The 19687-nt window shown below is 35.5% G+C and overlaps 1 protein-coding gene across 10 annotated transcripts in view; it reads left to right on the top strand.

Annotated features, from left to right (window-relative positions):
- PTPRT (protein tyrosine phosphatase receptor type T) overlaps window positions 1-19687 on the top strand; it is a 944743-nt gene that overhangs the window by 564594 nt on the left and 360462 nt on the right. The gene's annotated exons all lie outside the window — the stretch shown is intronic.

The following is a 19687-nucleotide window of genomic DNA, read 5'->3' as shown; positions in this document are numbered from 1 at the left end:
AGCTGCAGCAGAGAAAATAAAAGTTGAAACCAGAGCAAGTCTGTAGATCCAATGTCCTAGGGTTTTAACAAATAACTTATGCTGGAAAAAAAGGAGGGTAAGTGGGATGAAGGGGGGAACCTATAAACTAGAAGAGACTTAAGGTATATCTTCAAAAACAAACAAAAACAAAATCAACTGGTATTTGGGGATGAACATTCGGAAGATAAAACTGTAAACAAAAAGCAGAGAATGATTATCATAAAAGGATACTGGTTGCCTTTTAGGAAAAGAGGCTTGGTGACTGGGACAGGGCTTCTTAGAGTGACTAGCGAATTTTATTTGTTGACCCAAGTGTTGGTATCAAGGATATGTGCTTCATAAACATTAATTTTGCTTTATATGTGCTTACTCAGTTTTCTTTATGTGTGCTACATTTTTCAATAAAAATATTTTATTTTTTAAGTTGCTTGCTCTAAGGGACACATCCCAAACATAAGGAAGCAAAGCGACTGGGAGTAAAGAGATGAGAAAATGAAAACAATTGTTTTTGGAAATAGAATAAGACATTATGGGCAAAAACTAGCCCAGAGAGAGCTGGTGTAGCTATAGTAATGTCAGACAAAACAGGTCTTAAGGCAAAAACAACAACAACAACATTGTTAAGGAAAAAATGGAAACTATATGATGATAAAAGGGTAAATGCACTAGGCAGATAAAATAATTCTAAACTTGTATGCACCAAATAAAGCAACTTGAAATATGAAATAAAACTTGACTGTGGTAGAAAGGAAAATGTTCAAATGCACCATCACAGTAGGAGATTTTACACACATGTCAGTAATTGATAAATTAAGCATATAAACCATTAATGAGAATTTAAAAGATATGAATAACAAAATTAATAAGATCTAACAAATATGAAGAATCTTACATTTAGGAATTAGAATACATATTCTGTTCAATCACACATGGAAATCTTATAAAGTTGATCAAATAAACACTAAACAATTTAAAAAACATGACTACAAACCCACATATATTCAGATTTCCCTTCCTCTCACTACCTTGCTCTCCTTTTCTCTCTCCCTCCAGTAATCTTTCCAGATTTACAGAGTGGGGCAGGGAGAGAGGAGTCAACAAGAAAAATATAATCTTATACAAATGTAGTTACACAAATATTTTTTACATTCCAAATAACCACTCATGGATTAACAGCAAAAATATATCAAAATATACTCACCTACTGTACATAAAATTGCTATAAATATTTGTGTACCGGTTTTTGTATAAATAGTGTTCATGCAGAGACTTGAATATGAATGTTCAATACAGCTTTACTTGTAACAACCAAAAACTGGAAAGAACCCAGATGTCTTTTAGTGAGTGGGTAACTGGTGAAGCAAACTGTGGCACCTGCATACCGGGACATCCCTCAGCAATGAAAGGGCATCAACTACTGATACAACACCCTGGGTGCATAACCAGAGAGTGAGGCTGAGTGAAAAAATCCAACCCAAAAGGTTATACACTATATGATTCTATGATATGACATCCTTGCAATGATAATTTTCTTTCAATGGAGGATAGAAGAGTGGTTGCCATTGTTAAGAAGGAGATGAGGGTGTGGCTATAAAAAGCTCCATGAAGGATCCTTGTGGTGATGGACATGTCCTGCATCTTGCCTACATCCACGTCAGTAACCTGGTTGTGCTGTTGTATTATAGTTCTTCAAGCTGTCAAAGTGTGAGGGGGAGGGGGCAGGATAAAGGGTACCTGGGATCTTTCTATAGTATTGCTTACAAGTGCGTGTCAATCTGTGATTATCTCAAATTTAAAAATTTATTAGAAAGTACATTAAAATGTGTAGATTAAAGCAAGTGGGGTACAGTGAAAGCCAAATTTATAGTCTTTAATCCTTATTTTTTAAAAGGCTGAAAATTTGTAAGCTAGTATTTCAAACTATAGGTGGAAAAAAGAGAAACTATTAAACAAATTCAAAGACAGTAAAAAGGATGGAGACAATTTACATAAGAATAGAAATAAATGAATGGAAAAAATACCTTTAAGAAGAACCAAGTCAAAAAGAAGAGAAAGAAGACACACACATGCATGCACACAGAGTTAAGGGAAAAAATGGTTCATCTACAGGCACGGTGAAGAATTTAAAATCTAAGAGAATACTGTAGATAACTTTATTCCAAAAAGTTTGAAACCTTAGATGAACAGGACAGTTTTCAAGAAAAGTAGAACACTAAGACTAACTCAAAAAAAAATAAGTACCTAAACCACATTAATTATGACCATTAAAGAAATGTAGACACAGTGAACACAAAAGAAAATGGTAGAGGCATGTCCAGAACACAGACAAAATTCTCCAGGAAGAAACCTAAGTTTTCCAATTAGATTGTTTTTAAATCTAAAGAGGAGTCACAATATAAAATATAAGATTACGGAGAGGTTGAAGATTAGTAAAAAAGAGTTTATCACTACTGAAAAGAAAGCTTATATAACCAGAGGTGAATATAACCATATATGCTGGCAGATGTTCTCTTCTTCTTGGAGCTATAACCCATTCTAAACTGGGTATGTCTCTGTTAATGCGGCTTCAAAAATTCAAAGCAAACGGTGGAACTACAAGGAGGGTGTGACAAACATGCCATCGTCCTCAGCAACGTCAACATACCCTCTCTCAGTACATGATACTTTCATCAGAAGAAGAGCATCAGTGTGGTGATTTGAACAACACAATTACAAAGTAGCACTAATACAAAGTAGTACTCAGTGGAGACTACATTTTCTTCTCAGTCATTTATAGGGATTTATAAAAAATACAAACACATTAGGCGTGAATCAACTCTTAAAATCTGTATCACAAAGACTGCATTCTTTGATTTTAAAGTAATTAAGATAAAATCAATTTAAAGATCACTTTATGAAAATCTGTCTGGAACTTAAATCCTTCCTAAATTACTCAGGGGTTGAAGAAGAAATCACAGTGAACACTGGAAAATATTTAGAACTGTGTGAATATGAAAATATCATATATCAAGATGTGTGAAATACACAAAAGATATAGTTAAAGCAGTATTTAGGGAGAAGTTTAAGTAATGCAATTTTTATAGTAACAAAGATTTCAAAGTTGAAATTTAGTGAACTAAGCATCCCACTTCAAAGTTAGAACAAAGAATATGGAAAGGAGGAAATAATTAGAGTAAAAGCAGAAATTAATTAAATGGAATATGCATGTGCGATAGAAAAGACTGACAAAGGGAAAGTAAGTTCTTTAATAAAAGCTGAATAATTGAACTTTTTAAGTGAGGCAAAAAGAGAAGGTGCAAATAAACTACATTACACAGGAAAAAGAAGACAACTATAAATCCATCAGGGATGTAAAAGATAATATTGTAACCTTTAGGCTAATTAATCTGAAAAATTAGGTGAAATAAACACATTTTAGAAAAACATAAAAACTGACTAAAGAAAAAATAGGAAATCTAAACTGTCTTGAAAATCTAAAATTAAAGAATTTACTTGATAATCAGTAGCTAATATCCCCACAAAGAAAACATCAGGTCCAAATGGTTTAATAGGCAACTTTTACCAAACATTTAAGGAATAAGAAATTCTAATCTTACATAAAATATTACACCGAGGAGAAATAGCAGAAGCTTTCCCTGATTGATTTTACAAAGCAAATATAAACTTTATGCCAAAAGTAGATAAGGACAACATGAGAAAGGAAATTATAGCTTAATTCTCTCATGAACATTCAGAAACCAAAAGTTTGTTTGCAAAATATAGTTAGAGTGAGCCATATACAAAAATAATATGGTGGCTGAGGTGAGTTCATGTCCAGCTTGGTAGCTTTTTATGTGATAAAATATTAAAGTGAATATGAGAATTTACCAAGGTTTCTATAAATAAGAAATATTAAAATATCAAGAACAGGTTGCATTCTGACGAATTATTTAGACTGCAAGTGAGTTATAAATGGCTGCAGCCACTTTGGAAAACCAAAATCGTATGGCAGGACCTCATAACACTAAAGGTAAGCATAACAAGCAGTTCTACTCCTGAGAACAAATTAAAAGCAACGAGAGCCTAAGTTCACAAAAAGACATCCTGAAAAATGTTCTTGGCATCCCCAACTCCCTAACTGGAAATTATTTAAAAACCTATCAACATTAGGATGCATAAATTACAGTCTATTTACACAACCTAAATCTGTACAACAAAGAGAATGAACACACTGTAGCTACTCTCAACATGGGTGTATCTCACAAAAACATGATATTGTGGGATTTATAAAAAATCTAGACATTAAAGAATACTTTCTGCATGATTCTCTAAGTGTGGAAAAGGAGGCAAAACTGATCTGCAGAAAAAGGGGTCAGCATGGTGGTTGCCTTCATGTGGGGTGGTCACTGATTGAGGGTAGTTCGCCTGTCCTGTGATGTTTTGACTCATCATCTGGTTACAGGACTGTATGCTCTTTGAAAATTCATCAAAGCTGTACACCTACGATTTGTGTACTTTCCTGCACATTATACTGCAATAAAAAGCTTACCCCAAACCAGCTACATTTCTGTACTCTAGCTGCAGACAGGAAAAGATACTCAAAAATGATAATGAAAGCAACAAAAATAACTTTCTAGGCCTAAAAAGCAACATCTGTAGATGATCTTTATGAAGAAAATTGTAACATTCTATGGAAAGACATTAAACATGACCTAAACAAACAGATATATTATTGGATAAAAAGACTCAAAATGTTTTAAGATGTCAGTTCTTTCAAAACTAATCTGTAGATCCAATGGCAATTAAAATAAAAATCCCAGTGCAGCTTGACAAGTGGATTCTCTAATATATATAGAAGATGATATTCCAAAAGGAGGAAATCATGGAGGATTTTGCCCTCCCAGCAGTGCAGGTATACTATGAGTAACAGAAATTAAGAGTGTGATATCGGTGCTGAGATAGAGGAATGGAAATGGATAGAAAGGCCATAAATAGGCCCATACACGTATAGAGCTGGTTTGTAAATTGGTAGTGAAACAATCCAATATGTAGCAGTGGGATAATTGATTATCCACAGGGAAAAATTGATTTGGAGACCTTCTCTCAACATGCATTGAATCAATTTCTGATGAATTAAGGACTCACATATAAAAAGGAAACCTTCATCTTTTTTTAAAGAAAAACCTACAGAAAATACTTTATGACTGTGGACTAGAAAAAGATTTCTTATACATTATACAAAGAATAATGTTGACAAAATTCAAATATATTACAACTTTGAATTTTTGTCCCTCAAAAGGCAGCCCAAATGAATTTAAAAAATGAGCCACCCACCAAGAGAAAACATTTTCATCATTCAAAGCCAACAGCAAATACGTATCTAGAATATATAATTGATCTCAGTGGGTCAATAAAATAAAGGTATCTATAAAAAAAAGGGAAACACGAACAGAGTAAAGACATTTTGTAAAATGTGAATGAGCACAAAGGATTGAAAAAGTGCTCAATTCTATCAACGTCATAGAAATGGATGTTAAAATGTATGATGCGATGTGATTGCACATCCTACATGTAGAAAAAAAAATTAAATCTGAAATTGATAAGCAGAAGCAAGAGTGTGAAGCAGGAGGGTTGCTTATAACACAACTGGGAGGTAGGGGTAAATGGATGAAAACCACCATACATAAGATTCGGCCTTTTATTATAAAGCTAAAGATAGGTGTGTCTTCCACGCTATCAATTCCATTTCAAACTGGCTATAACCAAGATAAACTCTCATTCCTATATATCGTGGGTTACAGACAGAATATTTTTTTACTTAAATTTGTCTGTGAAAGCTAACAATTGGAAACAATCCAAATGGCTCATCAGTAGTAAAATAAATAAATAAGCTGTGATATTTACACCCATGGGATATTATACAGCAGTGAAAATGAAGAAACAATAGCTACAAATATCAAAGTGGATGAATTCCAAACTTTTTGTTGACAGATAAATGCAGATTACAGTAGAATGCATTCATTATGATTCCATCAACATAAGTGTTAAAAAATAATTTTGTGGTATTTATGTATATAAGCAGTTGAAAGGTTAGCACAAAATCTGGAATAGTTTTTGCCTCTAGTTGTAGAAAAAGGTGTACATTAAGGGAGGTAAACAAAGAGGCCTTCAAAAGTGTTGATCTGTTACTTAAACTGTTGGTGATGGGTTTTTTTTTCTATTATTATTATTTAAACTTTATACCATATATGCCCTGGCACCTGGAAATTTAAAAGAATAATAGTAATAATGAAAGAATCTTCTCACACACCACTCAGGTAAAAGAAGACGTCAATAACAAAATTATGGAATACCTAGAAAATGACAGTGAAAACAATACATATCAGAACTGATGAAATACAGTTCAAGTAGTGCCCTCATGAACTCAGTTTATGTTCTTTCATGCTTAACGATTGTGAATTCAGAAGCTAACTCAAGAAGTTAGAATTTTTTTCAACAAAGTAAACCAAAGGAAGTAGAAGAAAGAAAATAAAGTATCTAGAAATTAATAAAATAAGAAAAATAAATGTTTTTCTCAAGGGCCTAGGGAGTGATCAACACAATAACTGATTTTGTACTTCAAAAATGTATTGTTGGAGAATACAGGGAAAAACACAACCAAACAGCACAATTAGAAGAATGAGATAGATCTAAGTGTGCTCATTTATCCAGAATGATCCATAGGATGTGTCGCTAATTAAAACGGTCAAAATGCAGAACAGTGTATACGTTCAGCTTCCATTTTGTGTTAAAAAATAAAAATAAAAAGTGAAAACAGCTCATCAGTTTCTTAATAAGTTCAACATGTATCACCATACGACCCAGCAACCCAACTGCTGTGTATTTATCCTAGAGAAATGAAAAGTTGGGTTTGTACAAAACTGTGTAAACAAATGTTTATAGCAACTCTATTCGTAATTACCAAAAACTGGTACTGTTCAATAGGTTCATGAGTGAACAAACTGTGATATATCCACACATTGAAATACTACTCAGCAGCAAAAAGGAACAAACCATTCATACACTCAACAACAGGTTAAATCTCAAAGGCATAATATGCTAAGTGGAAGAAGACAGTCTCAAAGGGTTACATATTGAATGACTCCATTTATGTGACTTTCTCAAAAAGGCAAAATTATAGTGATAGATAAGAGATCACTGGTTGCAAAGGGTTAGGGGTAGGGGTATGGTTGGTAGGGACTCTGTGACCATGAAGGGAGGTTTTGGGGGGATGATGAAGCTGTTCTGTATCCTAAAAGTGGTTGTGATTACATGAAATCTTTTTCTTTCTTTCTTTCTTTCTTTCTTTCTTTCTTTCTTTCTTTCTTTCTTTCTTTCTTTCTTTCTTTCCTTCCTTCCTTCCTTCCTTCCTTCCTTTCTTTCTTTCTTTCTTTCTTTCTTTCTTTCTTTCCTTCCTTCCTTCCTTCCTTCCTTCCTTCCTTCCTTCCTTCCTTCCTTTCTTTCTTTCTTTCTTTCTTTCTTTCTTTCTTTCTTTCCTTCTTTCCTTCTTTCCTTCTTTCCTTCTTTCCTTCCTTCCTTCCTTTCTTCCTTTCTTTCCTTTCTTTCCTTTCTTCCTTTCCTTCCTTTCTTTCTTTCCTTCCTTTCTTCCTTTTCTTCCTTTCTTCCTTTCTCCCTTTCTTCCTTTCTCCCTTCCCTTCCCTTCCCTTCCCTTCCCTTCCCTTCCCTTCCCTTCTCTCCCCTCCCCTCCCCTTTCTTTTCTTTCTTTCATCTATCTGTCTGTCTGTCTATCAAAATGCATAGAATTGCAATCCTCCAAAATAAATATTTTGTGTGATAATTTAAAAACATTTAATGTAAAAAATACATATATATGCTTAAGTACAGACTGTCTCTGGAAGGTTGCACCCAAAAATGCTAAGGGTAGTTGCCTTCGGGGGAGAAGCAGGTCAGATAGCTCAGTTCAGGGAGACGGATGGAATGGAGGTGGTTCCTGTTAACCCTTTGTACCCTCTGAATTAGGTATCCCTTTCACGCATGACACTCAAAATTTGAATGGTCATGTTCACACTGTACAAAATCAAATTTTGTTCTAAGTTAAAGAATGGCAGTTATTATGGAATGGAGGTGCTGTTTTGTCATTGGTAGGAACCTGACCTAGATTGAAAAAACAAGAGGCAGGTCTTCAGAGTCATGGGATAGGCAGAAATGTACCTTACTGAGACATGGGTCTCTAACTGTACATTTTTGACCATGTGTCACCAAAATCACCACAGTAAGAGTCAAGCGGAGAGTGTCCATCCCTGGTCTCCAAAGATGTTTTTGTGGTCCCTAGTTACGGTTGGGAATAGGAATAGTTCTGAGAACTCTTGGATTATACTCTTCAACTTCTTGACCATAATTATGTCCACAAAACTCCCAAGAGTTCTCTATACAAAGTAACCGGTGAATATTTTAGACAATAAGACAGAAATCCCTGTCCAGCAGCATTCAGCTTCCTCTTCTGGAGTGGTGGAGTTCTGCCTCCCCTGGACTTCTCACTGTTCTTGTCTCATGCTGGTCTCTGCTAGGATGATTCTGTGGTTCAAGCCCTATATTATTCCTTGAAGAAAAGGCAAGGTCTGTACTAATGTTTTTGCTCAAGAAGTATCTTAAATTCTGAATTTTTATCAGTCTCTATCTGAGGAATGAGGCTTTCCTCTCATTCATTCTGCAAAATGAATAGACAAAAGCAGCTTTCCCACCTGCTTGCAGGACCCACAGCTTGACCAGTTGCCTCCTGAGGGATTTATCGTTATTCCCTTGCCAGCTGCCTCTGGGTTCTGCTCCTTTGCCTTGATTTCTTGCCCAGGGAGATAATGAGAAAGGGTTTTACTCCATCCTAGCTTCCTTTGGAGGGATCTGAGCTCCGCTGTGCTCAACATGGCGCTTCCTGCCTGACCAGTGAACACCCTTCCTCCTACTGTGGGTCTCTGTGCTGGGAGCTCCTTTTTCTGATTTGGGTTTTGTTTTGTTCTTAATGCTTTATAGGGTATGAATTCGTGCATGTGGAAAGTAAAACTGCAGGTGAAATTTAATCCAGCAAAGTACCAGGAATGCACATCAAAAGAAACATTCCAGATTATTCAAGAAGAATGTAGGCTACAAACTACTGTCCCTAGATAAGGAAGGGCCCCAGAAATGCACAGTCCTGTATGGTCCAGAAATGGGCACTGCTATGGTCACACAAGCCATGTAAGGGGGGTGGGTATTAGAAATAGACAGTGAGATCCTAGGTGTATGCAGGGTGATGGTGCTTTTGCACCTAACATGCCATGTGCATTTAAGGTTCTTGTCTCTTGTACATGATAAAGTCTAATTAGAAACAACTTTCCTTCTCGACCCTGCTCTGTGCCCCACACTATGCTGTGGATTTTCACATTCTCAACTTTTTGATTTTTAACAATGAGATACCACCTCACACCTGGTAGAATGGCTATCGTCAAAAAGTCTACAAATTACAAATGTTGGAGAGCACATGGAGAAAAGAGAACCCTTCTACACTGTTGGTGGGAATGTAAATTGATGCAGACACCATGGAAAACAGTTTGGAGGTTCGTCAAGAAACTAAAAATACCATATGATCCAGCAGTTACACTCCTGGCTATATATATATATATATGGAAAAAACAAAAGCAATTTAAAAGGATACATGCGCCCCAGTATTCATACCAGCACTATTTTCACTAGCCAAGACTTGGAAGCAACCCAAATGGCCATGAACAAACAAATGGATAAATATATACAATGGAATATTACTTAGCCATAAAAAAGAATGAAATTCTGCCATTTGCAGCAATGTGAGAATATTATGCTTAGTGAAATAAGTCAGACAGAGAAAGACAAATCCTGTATGATATCATTCTTAAAACTCTAAACACAATCTAAAAAATAATACAAATGTATGTATATAGCAAAATAAAAACTGACTCCCAGAAAGAAAACAAACTTGTTACCAAAAGGAAGAGGGAAGTGGGGAGGGACAAATTAGGGTTATGGGATTAACAGATATGAACTACTGTATATAAAATAGATAAGCAACAATTGTATAACACAGGGAATTACAGCCTTATCTTGTAGTAACTTATAATGGAGTATAATCTGAAAAAATACTAAATCACTATGCTATGCACCTGCAACTAATGTGTTGTAAATAACTATAATTCAATAAAAAACAATTCTTGGTGTTTTAGGGCAACCCTGTTTTATAGATGGGCTCAGTGGACGAGGTGACATGTCATGCTACAGGTGGAGGAGCTAGATTTCTGACGTCACAACCCATTTTCCTTTTCTTTTGGGGAATGTCTCTTAAGTATGATATCAGAGGGCCCCAGGGCTGCTGTGTCAGAATTGATTCAGACTACCAAGACCCTTCCCCCAGGAATGAGTAGTGGAAAAGCCCCAATCTGGACACAACTGGTTATCCTCAGAGAGCCCATCCTAAGTGGATGCTCAGTACATATCTGCTGAATAAATGAGAGCTGGTAGTATTTTTTTTTCATCCCTTCAGTTGATAAAATGGCAGGTAGAGCCTCATTTTACAGAGAAAGGTTCAGAGTGATTTGCCTTCAACGGTGTAATTAGAGATCATCAAATTATTTTAAATTTATATTCTGAACTGTCTAGCAGAGTGAGGTACAGTGAGTATAAAAAAAGGTCAGTTCTGTATCAGGCCCTGGGAAAAGAATCTCTAGAACACCTTATCCCACAAGGCGGTTTGACTGGAAATATAAATTAAGGCAACAGGGTGTTTGGATACCATGGGAGGGCCAAGCAAGTTGTACATAAAACAGCCAAAGTACTCAGTCTAGAAGCCGAGTCTGCTAAGGGAAAATGGGTTTATGGGGTCAATAACAGCAGAGCATGGACCTTGGAGGCAGACTGTCTGGATTCTAGTTCCAGATCTGCCACTTACTAGCTGTTGAACCGTGAATAGGTGGCTTAACCTCTCTGTGTCTTAATTTACTCATCTATAAAGCAGGGATCTTCAAAGTACCTATGCTGGTAAGCTTGCACTGAGGATTAAAGGAGTTACTATTTTAAATCACTTAGAGTAGTTCCTCTCACATAGTGAAGGCTGTGTAAGTGCTTGTTAAGTAAAATTACTTTTTGAGCATCTTTCTATTTCTTTGCAGTAACTTTATGAGGAATACTCGTGTGCCATCTTACAGATTTACAAATTTCAGCTCAGAGGGGTCATGTGACTAACCCTTGCCCACAAGGCTGGAAATCAAACCCAGTTGGCTTGACACCAAAGCCAGGCTCTACCCCCACCCGCAGCTAGTCTACCTGGCACTTGCATTAGAATCCACACCCTAGAATACACCTTCCCTTCCATGATGCAGGCACGACTGAAATAAGCCCGAACCCCCCACATGGCATCTTGAGTGTTCTACCTTCGTCTGGTTTTTATCACATACCTAAAAGCCAAAATTAAAAAGGAAACAAAGATAATAATACAACACACACACACACGCACACACACACACACACACACACACACACATACACACACAAAGGGTAATTACTGATTTTATTAAAAACATCTATCACAGAGCCACATAACCATTGTTATTTCAGGCCTGGGAATACAATGCACACTATTAAGCTATTTGATGATTAAAGATAAAAGCATGATTAAATATGTTAATGAAAGCATCAGACTGCGTCAAGATATACCCCATTCATTGGCCTCCGAGAGGTGGGCTACCTTTGTGACCTCTTTGTGGACTTTCTCTTCATCTAGGTTTTCTAGGGTTAGTTATTTTCTGCTTAAAAAAAAAAAAAAGAATCCTCTGGGTAATGAAATTCCATGTGATCCCTGGGGCCTGGCTGGCTACCCTGGCCTCCTGCCCTCTGGCTGCTGTTGTAGCCAGCTTTCATTCTCTTCTTAGTGGAATTGGAAATTGGGCCCCTGGCATTCTCCTACCAATTTCCTCTATTTTCGGCTCTGGAGGGAAGGGAACAAAATACAGGGAGGAGGGAACTAATACTCGTTAAGCTCAACTACTGGCCACGCATTGTGCCGGGCACTTCCTGTACGGACACTCTACTTCTGATTTATCCTGTCTTTATTCGTATCACTATCTTTTTTTTTCCATATTATAGATTATTTTTTATTGACATAGAGTCCGTTTACAATGTGTATCAATTTCTGGTGTACAGCATAATGCTTCAGTCATACATGAACATACATATATTCATTTTCATACTCTCTTTCACCATAAGTTACTACAAGATATTGAATATAGTTCCCTGTGCTCTACAGTATGAACTTGTTGTTTATCTATTTTGTATATACTAGTATCTGCGAATCTTGAACTCCCAGTTTATCCCTTCCCATCCCCTTCTCCCCTCCCCTCCCCTTAGCCATAAGTTTGTTGTTTGAACAGAGAAGATGGGGGCTCAGAGGTGTTAGATAACTTGGAGTGGTAGTCATCCGTGAGGCTTCTCGGATATCTTTTGTTCTCCTCCCAGGCGTGCGATCGGATTACCCTTCCCTGCCATCTTAGCGTACCTGTATCCATGTGAGTGTAAGTGACGTATGTCTCATCTCGGTGGAACCTTAGAGGGAGAGGTTACGGGTCACTGTGCTGTTCCCCCACATCTGTTTCATCAGTTTCAGTCCACGTAGTTAGGCTGAGCAGAGCCCACTGCTAAACTGCCCGTGGGTGTGCAACACAAGTAAGAAATAACGACTTGTTGTTTTCAAGCCCCTAAGATTTGAGGCTTGCTTTCACTACAGCATTACCTGGCCTGCCCCAATCAATATACCTGGTCAAGTGTCCATAATTTGGGTTGGATCTGGGAGCTGGGATTTGAATGTAGTTCTTTCTGTTTGCAGAAACCTTGCTCTTTCTACTGCTTCAAATTCTTTTAACGAGACACAGTCAGACCCTAGGATCTGGGAGGTATCCTACACGGGCCCCACCACGTGAGGAACATGGAAGGGGCACAGATGCAGCCCCTAATCGGAGGCTTTCCGTGGGCCCACTGAAGATCCCAGCCAGGGAACGCATAGGGCTCCGAATCTCGGTCAGATTAAAACATTGATTCATTCTGCAACCTTGTACTCAAATCACCTAATCTCAGTTTTTCACACATACATTGTGAATAACATCAAATAATTCAGAGTTCCTGGCCTCCAGCAAGTCCTGATACTAAGTGAGATCTTTGTTTTCTCTTGAGTCAGGAAAGATATTTTCAAGATGACACAAGATTACTGTGTAATATTGTTCACTACCTTGAATAGCAGAATATTCCAGAAGTAGCTGGAACTGAGTGGTAATAGTCTGGGTCTTGGATAAAGAGAGTAGGAAGGAAGAGAGGATAGTAGGAAAAGACTGAGAATAAATTCAGCTGAGAAGCATCAGTGTCATCATAAGGGCTTAGGTCAGTAAAGAAAGCCTGAGATAGGAAACAGAATTGTGTGACTGAGAGGGTCCACAGGGCGATGCTCACAGAGTGGTTTAGGTGGGTAGTCAGGCTTCTAAATCTGTCCCACAAACAGTAGACTCATGTTTTTTAAATTATAAATCTCATCAGTAAAACACTTCTGTTTTCCCCATGCATACATTTACTTACTGATAAATGAATGTATACATTACTAGAGTAATGTGTTATGTGCATTATATATTCATTTTGTGCACATAAAAAGACACCAAAGGAGAAATGTTAAAAGGATGAATGAATAAACAGAAACGGATGATCGGCTGTGTTCTTCCCAAATCCTCTGCTGGGTCGTTGGTGGACCACTCAGTGTGGATTAGGATGTTGGTAGCCCACCACTGAGTCAGCAGCTTTCTGCCTGGAAGTGACTTTGTGGCCAGAACCCATGGGGAAGGAAGGCAGGAAAGCTTTTCAGCTGCCTGTTTGACTCAACCTTTCACTGAGCTGAATGCTTTAAAAAGGACAATGAACAAAGAAATGTTCTTTAATCAAATTCCAATGGAAAACACAGTCAAAGGGCAAATATAACTCATGTTTCTTCACTCTTTCCAATGTCATAGAGGATTGTGAGCCATCTGTGTCCCTCGGAGACCAAGCAGAAGGGTGGGCTCATCTTGTTGATATGCAGAAAAGTGTTAATTTATACATTTAAAGCAATAGTTCCTGTTCAAACTCTTATCAGACTCACTCTTCACCTACGATGACCCAAGAAATCTGTCATCTCAGCAAGTGACTGGAGTCTAATTTGTTGCATAGCCGTTTAAAATAATAAAGTCATGAACTCTACCAAATGTGTTTCTGAAACTTAAGAACCCCTTGATAAACTGAGCAGTATGCTTGGTGACTGAGTTGTTTGGTTGCAGGTAAAATGGGGAGAGAAAAAGGGAAGAATCACCTTCCACAGAAACTCAAAAGTGACTTCCTCAGTGGGTGGAATGAGTGTTTGAATTTCATGAGATAGTATATTGTGACTACTCCCTGCCCTGCTCCCAGAATGTAGGACATATTGAATGGGTGCTGTATGAATGTATAAAGTTTACAGACATTTCTGCATAATTTATCTCTGATGATCTGCAAAGTCTAGTAAAATATTTAAAGATAAAAAAGGCTACACTTACAATAAAATGGAATTTAAAATTCAGTAAATTTAAAGTGAAGCAAAAAAGGAATAACAAAGCATAGAAAAAGCAAGACAAAATAAGATGGTAAAATAATTCTTAATTTAATAGTATTCTCAAATGCAAATACGCTAAACTCTGTAGTTTAAACATAAAATTGTTACATTTGATTATAAACTGTAAAAACAAACAAACTAACTAACTAACAAACAAACAAACTAGAGAACTCAAGTTATACAGGTTTAAAAGAGACACCTAAAACATAAGGCTACAGAGATACTGAAAGTCCAATGTGGGAAAAATATATCAAGAAAACAGTAACAGAGGAAAGCTCATGAAACCATATTAATATCAGATAAAAGAGATTGAAAGTAAAATAATTATTGTTTTACTAAAAGAGAGTTTGATCTGCTTCCCAGATATGAAGGATTTGTTTATTCTGGGAGTTCCAGTGACTCTAAATTTCTGCAATAACATAATAACATAAAAATACGTAAAGCTAAATTTGACAAAATTACAAAGAGGAAATTTCAGGTCTGTCAGTGGGAGATTTTTAATAGTCCTTTATTCATTCATTTTCCTTTTGTATCAGAAGCACGCAAAAGTAAACAATATATGGTTTAGGGATAAATATATATATTTATTAAATATTGTATATAAATTCAGGAAACTGGTTACCTCCCAGAGGCAAGAGAAAGAGGATAGGATACACTGAGGAGGTGATGGATTTTAAATGTATTGATATTATTCTGTTTCTTAAGGGAGGTATTGCATACATAGGAATGAATTTTATTATTCTTCTCTAGGTACATATTTTAAATTAATTTTTATATATGAAAAAATTCCTGTTAAAATACTTATGATCAATGAATATCATAAGTAACATTTTGTCAATAAGTGAAGCTAAGATAAATCATGTCATTTCCTTGAAAAATAAAACTTCCAAAACTGACCCAATTAGAAGTAGAAAACCTAAATATAATTTAAAAAACTGAAGTGGCTGAAAAATCTTTCAAAGAAAATGCGAAATTGTTTTACAAGCAAATTCAACCAAACGTTCAAGGAAAAGTTTTGTTTTGTGTTGTTTTGTTTTGTTTTTTGGCAAGCTCTCTCAGAGAATGGCAAATATAAGGAAAATTCCCTAATTAATTTCATTAGGCTAGGAAACCTTGACAGCCAGACCACCCTAGGACCAAAAAGTCAAAAGAAAATGACAGCCTAATTTGTCACCTGTATGTGGCAATAAAATCCAGTGGTGCATGTTAAAAAGTGATTATACAAATTGGTACAACCACTTTAAAAAACTGAAAGTTACAGCAGCGAACAGCAAATTTTCTCCATAAAGAACCAGATAGTAAATATCTTAGGCATTGCAAGTCATGCTGTCTCTGTCACAACTACTCAACGCTGCCTTTGTCGTGTGAAAACAGCCATGAATAATACATAAACAAATGGTTTAGCTGTGTTCCAATAAAACTTTATTTATGAAAAGAAGTTACAGGCTGACTTTGGCTGGCAGGCTGCAATTTGCAGATCCTGATATATACTGAAGCCAAATATAATACAGTATGCCCCAGAAATTCCAGTTCTGGGTGTAGTCACAACAGAAATAGATATGTATGTCACCAAAAGATGTGTAAAGGAAAGTTCATAACAGCACTGTTCTTTTTTTCTTTCTTTTTTCTTTAAAGAATAGTTGATTTATAATACTGCATTGGTTCCAGGTATATTACATAGTGACTTGATATTTTAATGAATTATACTCTATTTAAAGTTATTACCAAATAATGGCTACATTTCCCAATGTATCCTGTACAATATATCCTTGTTGCTAATTTTTTTTATACATAGTAGTAGAGTCAATCCCATACCCCTGTCTCACTCCGTCTCCCTCTCCCCACTGATAACTACTAGTTTGTTCTCTATATCTGAGTCTGTTTCTGATTTCTTACATTCATTCATTTTATTTTTTAGATTCCGCATATAAGTGATAACATAGAGTATTTGTCTTTGACTTATTTCACTAAGCTTAATACCCTCTAGGTCCACCCACATTGTTGCAAATGGCAGAATTTTGTTCTTTTTTAGGGCTGTGTGTGTGTGTGTGTGTGTGTGTGTATAATGGAATATATATCTCTCTCACACATCTTTTTTATCCATTCATCTGTTTATGGACACTTAGGTTGCTTTCATATCTTGGCTATTGCGAATGATGCTGCTATGAACATTGGAGTGCAATATATCTTTACAAATTAGTGGGGTTTTTAAAATAAATACCCAGGAGTGGAATTTCTGGATCATATAGTAATATTATTTTTAATTTTTTGAGGAACTTCCATATTGTTTTCCATAGTAGCTGCACCAATTTACTTTCTCACCAACAGTGTGCTAGGGTTCCCTTTTTTCCACATCCTCTCCAACCTTTGTTATTTTTAGCCGTTTTGATGACAGACATTTTGACAGGTATGAGGTAATATCTTGTGGTTTTTATTTGCATTTCTCTGAGATTAGTGATGTTGAACATCTTTTCATATGCTTGTTGGACCTCTGTGTATCTTCTTTGGAAAAATATCTATTCAGATCTTCTGCCCATTTTTTAATTAGGATGCTTTTTGTTTGTTTTGGTTTTGGTTTTGGTAGGAGATGTTCATATATTTTAGATATTAACCTTTTATCGGTCATATCATTTGTAAATATTTTCTCCAGTTCAGTAGGTTGTCTTTTCATTTTGTTTATGTTTTGTTTATGGTTTCCTTTACTATGAAAAAGCTTTTAAGTGTAACTAGGTCCAACTGTTTATTTTTGCTTTCGTTCTTTTGCCTTAGGAGACAGGCATCCCCCCAAAAATATTGGTACATTTTATGTCAAAGAATGTACTGCCTGTGTTCTCTTCTAGGATTACAGATCTTACATTTAAATTTTTAATCCATTTTGAGTTCATTTTTGTGTGTGGTATGAGATGTTCTAATCTCATTCTTTTACCTGTAGCTGTCCACTTTTCCCATGCCGCTTTTTGAAGAGAATGTCTTTTCTCCATTGTATATTTTTACCTCCTTTGTCATAGGCTAATTGACCATAAGTATGTGGGTTTATTTCAGACTCTCTATTTTGTTCTGTTGATCTATGTGTCTATTTTTTTACCAATAGCATGCTGTTTTGATTACTGTAGCTTTGTAGTATAGTCTGAAGTCAGGGAGTGTGATATGGCTTTGTTCTTTTTTTCCTCAAGATTGCTTTGGCAGTTCGGAGTCTTTTGTGGTTCCATATAAATTTTAAGGTTATTTGTTCTAGTTCTGTGAAAAATGTCATGGGTATTTTGATAAGGATTGCATTAAATCTGTAGATTGCTTTGTATAGTATGGACATTTTAACAATATTAACTCTTTTAATCTGTATACACAGACTGTCTTTCCATTTCTTTGTATCATCTTTAATTTCCTTCATTAATTTTTTTCATAGTTTTCAGACTATAGATCTTTTACTTTTGTGGTTAAGTTTATTCCTAGGTATTTTATTCTTTTTGATGCAGTTGTAAATGGGATTGCTTTCTGTTTCTGACAGTTCGTTATTACCGTATAAGAAAACAATAGATTTTTTTTGTGTTAATCTTGTATCCTGCAATGCTACTGAATTCATTTATTTGTTCTAACAGATTTTTGGTGGAGACTTTAAGGGTTTTCTATGTGTAGTATCATGTCATGTGCAAACAGTGATAGTTTTACTGCTTCCCTTCCAATTTGAATGTCTTTTATTTCTTTTTCTTTTCTGATTGCTGTGTCTAGGATTTGTGTTAAATAGAAGTGGTGTCCTTGTACCTTATTTTAGAGGAAAGGCTTTCAGCTTTTCACTACTGAATATGATATTAACCAAAGATTTATCATAGGTGGCCTTTATTATGTCAGAATATAGTCTCTTTATACCATCTTTGATGAAAGGTTCTATCACGAGTAGATGTTTAATTTATCAAATGATTTTTCTCTATCATTGAGATGATCATGTGGTTTTTATCCTTCCTTTTGTTAATGTGATGCATCACATTGATTTGTGAATATTGAAGCATCCTTGCATCCCTGGAATAAATCCCACTTGATCATAATTTATGATTCTTTACATTTAACAATATATTGTTAATGTTCAATATATTTACTATGTTTAATTTATTAATTTAATATATTTAATATTGTTTAATATATTTAACAATACATTGTTAAATTTGATTTCCTAATATTTTGTTGAGAGTTTTTGCATCTATGTTTGTCAGAAGTACTGGTCTGTAATTTTCTTTTCTTTTTTTTTTTTTTTTTTTGTAGTATCTTTGTCTGGTTTTGGTGTCAAGGTAATGGTGGCTTTGTAGAATGAATTTGTGAGTGTTCTCTCCTCTTTAATTTTATAACAGTGTTATTCTTAATAGCTAATAACCTTGTAACCAACTTGTAACCAACACAATGTCCCGCAACAATATAATGAATGAATGAACAATGCAATACTATATAGCAGTGAAAATGGATGAAATAATGTGACATGTAACACTGTGGCAGATTCTCACAAACTTAAAATTGAACAAAATAGACACACAGGAGTACTTACTTATGATTTCATCCATATAAAAGTTTAAAAATAGACAAAAGCAAAATTAGGTTTCATTGAGGAAATGCAAGGGTTATCTAACATTACAAAGTATGTTAATATTACCATATTAATCAATCCAAATGGAAGACTCATAGCTGAATAGATGCATCGAATTATTTGCTAAAATTAAAAACCCATTGATAACAACAAAAACTCATAAATCTAGGAATAGAAATTAACTTCGTTAATCTGATAAGGGGCATCTTCAAAAATCAGACAGTAAACATTATGATAGATAATGAAATTTAGAACATTACATTTAAAAGCAGAAAAATAAAAAACTGAAGAAGAATGCACCAACCCCATTTCTATTTAACATGATATTAGAAGCAGCCAGTATGGTTGGAGTTTTTTTTTTAGGAAAATGACTAGCAGGGATGTGAAATATATATTTCACACACGTGTAACATGATTGTCTAGAGATGAAAAAATATAAATGAACCAATTTGTAGTGA

This window comes from Camelus bactrianus, chromosome 19 (assembly GCF_048773025.1).
Source record: "Camelus bactrianus isolate YW-2024 breed Bactrian camel chromosome 19, ASM4877302v1, whole genome shotgun sequence".
NCBI lineage: Eukaryota > Metazoa > Chordata > Mammalia > Artiodactyla > Camelidae > Camelus > Camelus bactrianus.
This window is presented reverse-complemented; position numbering and strand designations above follow the sequence as displayed.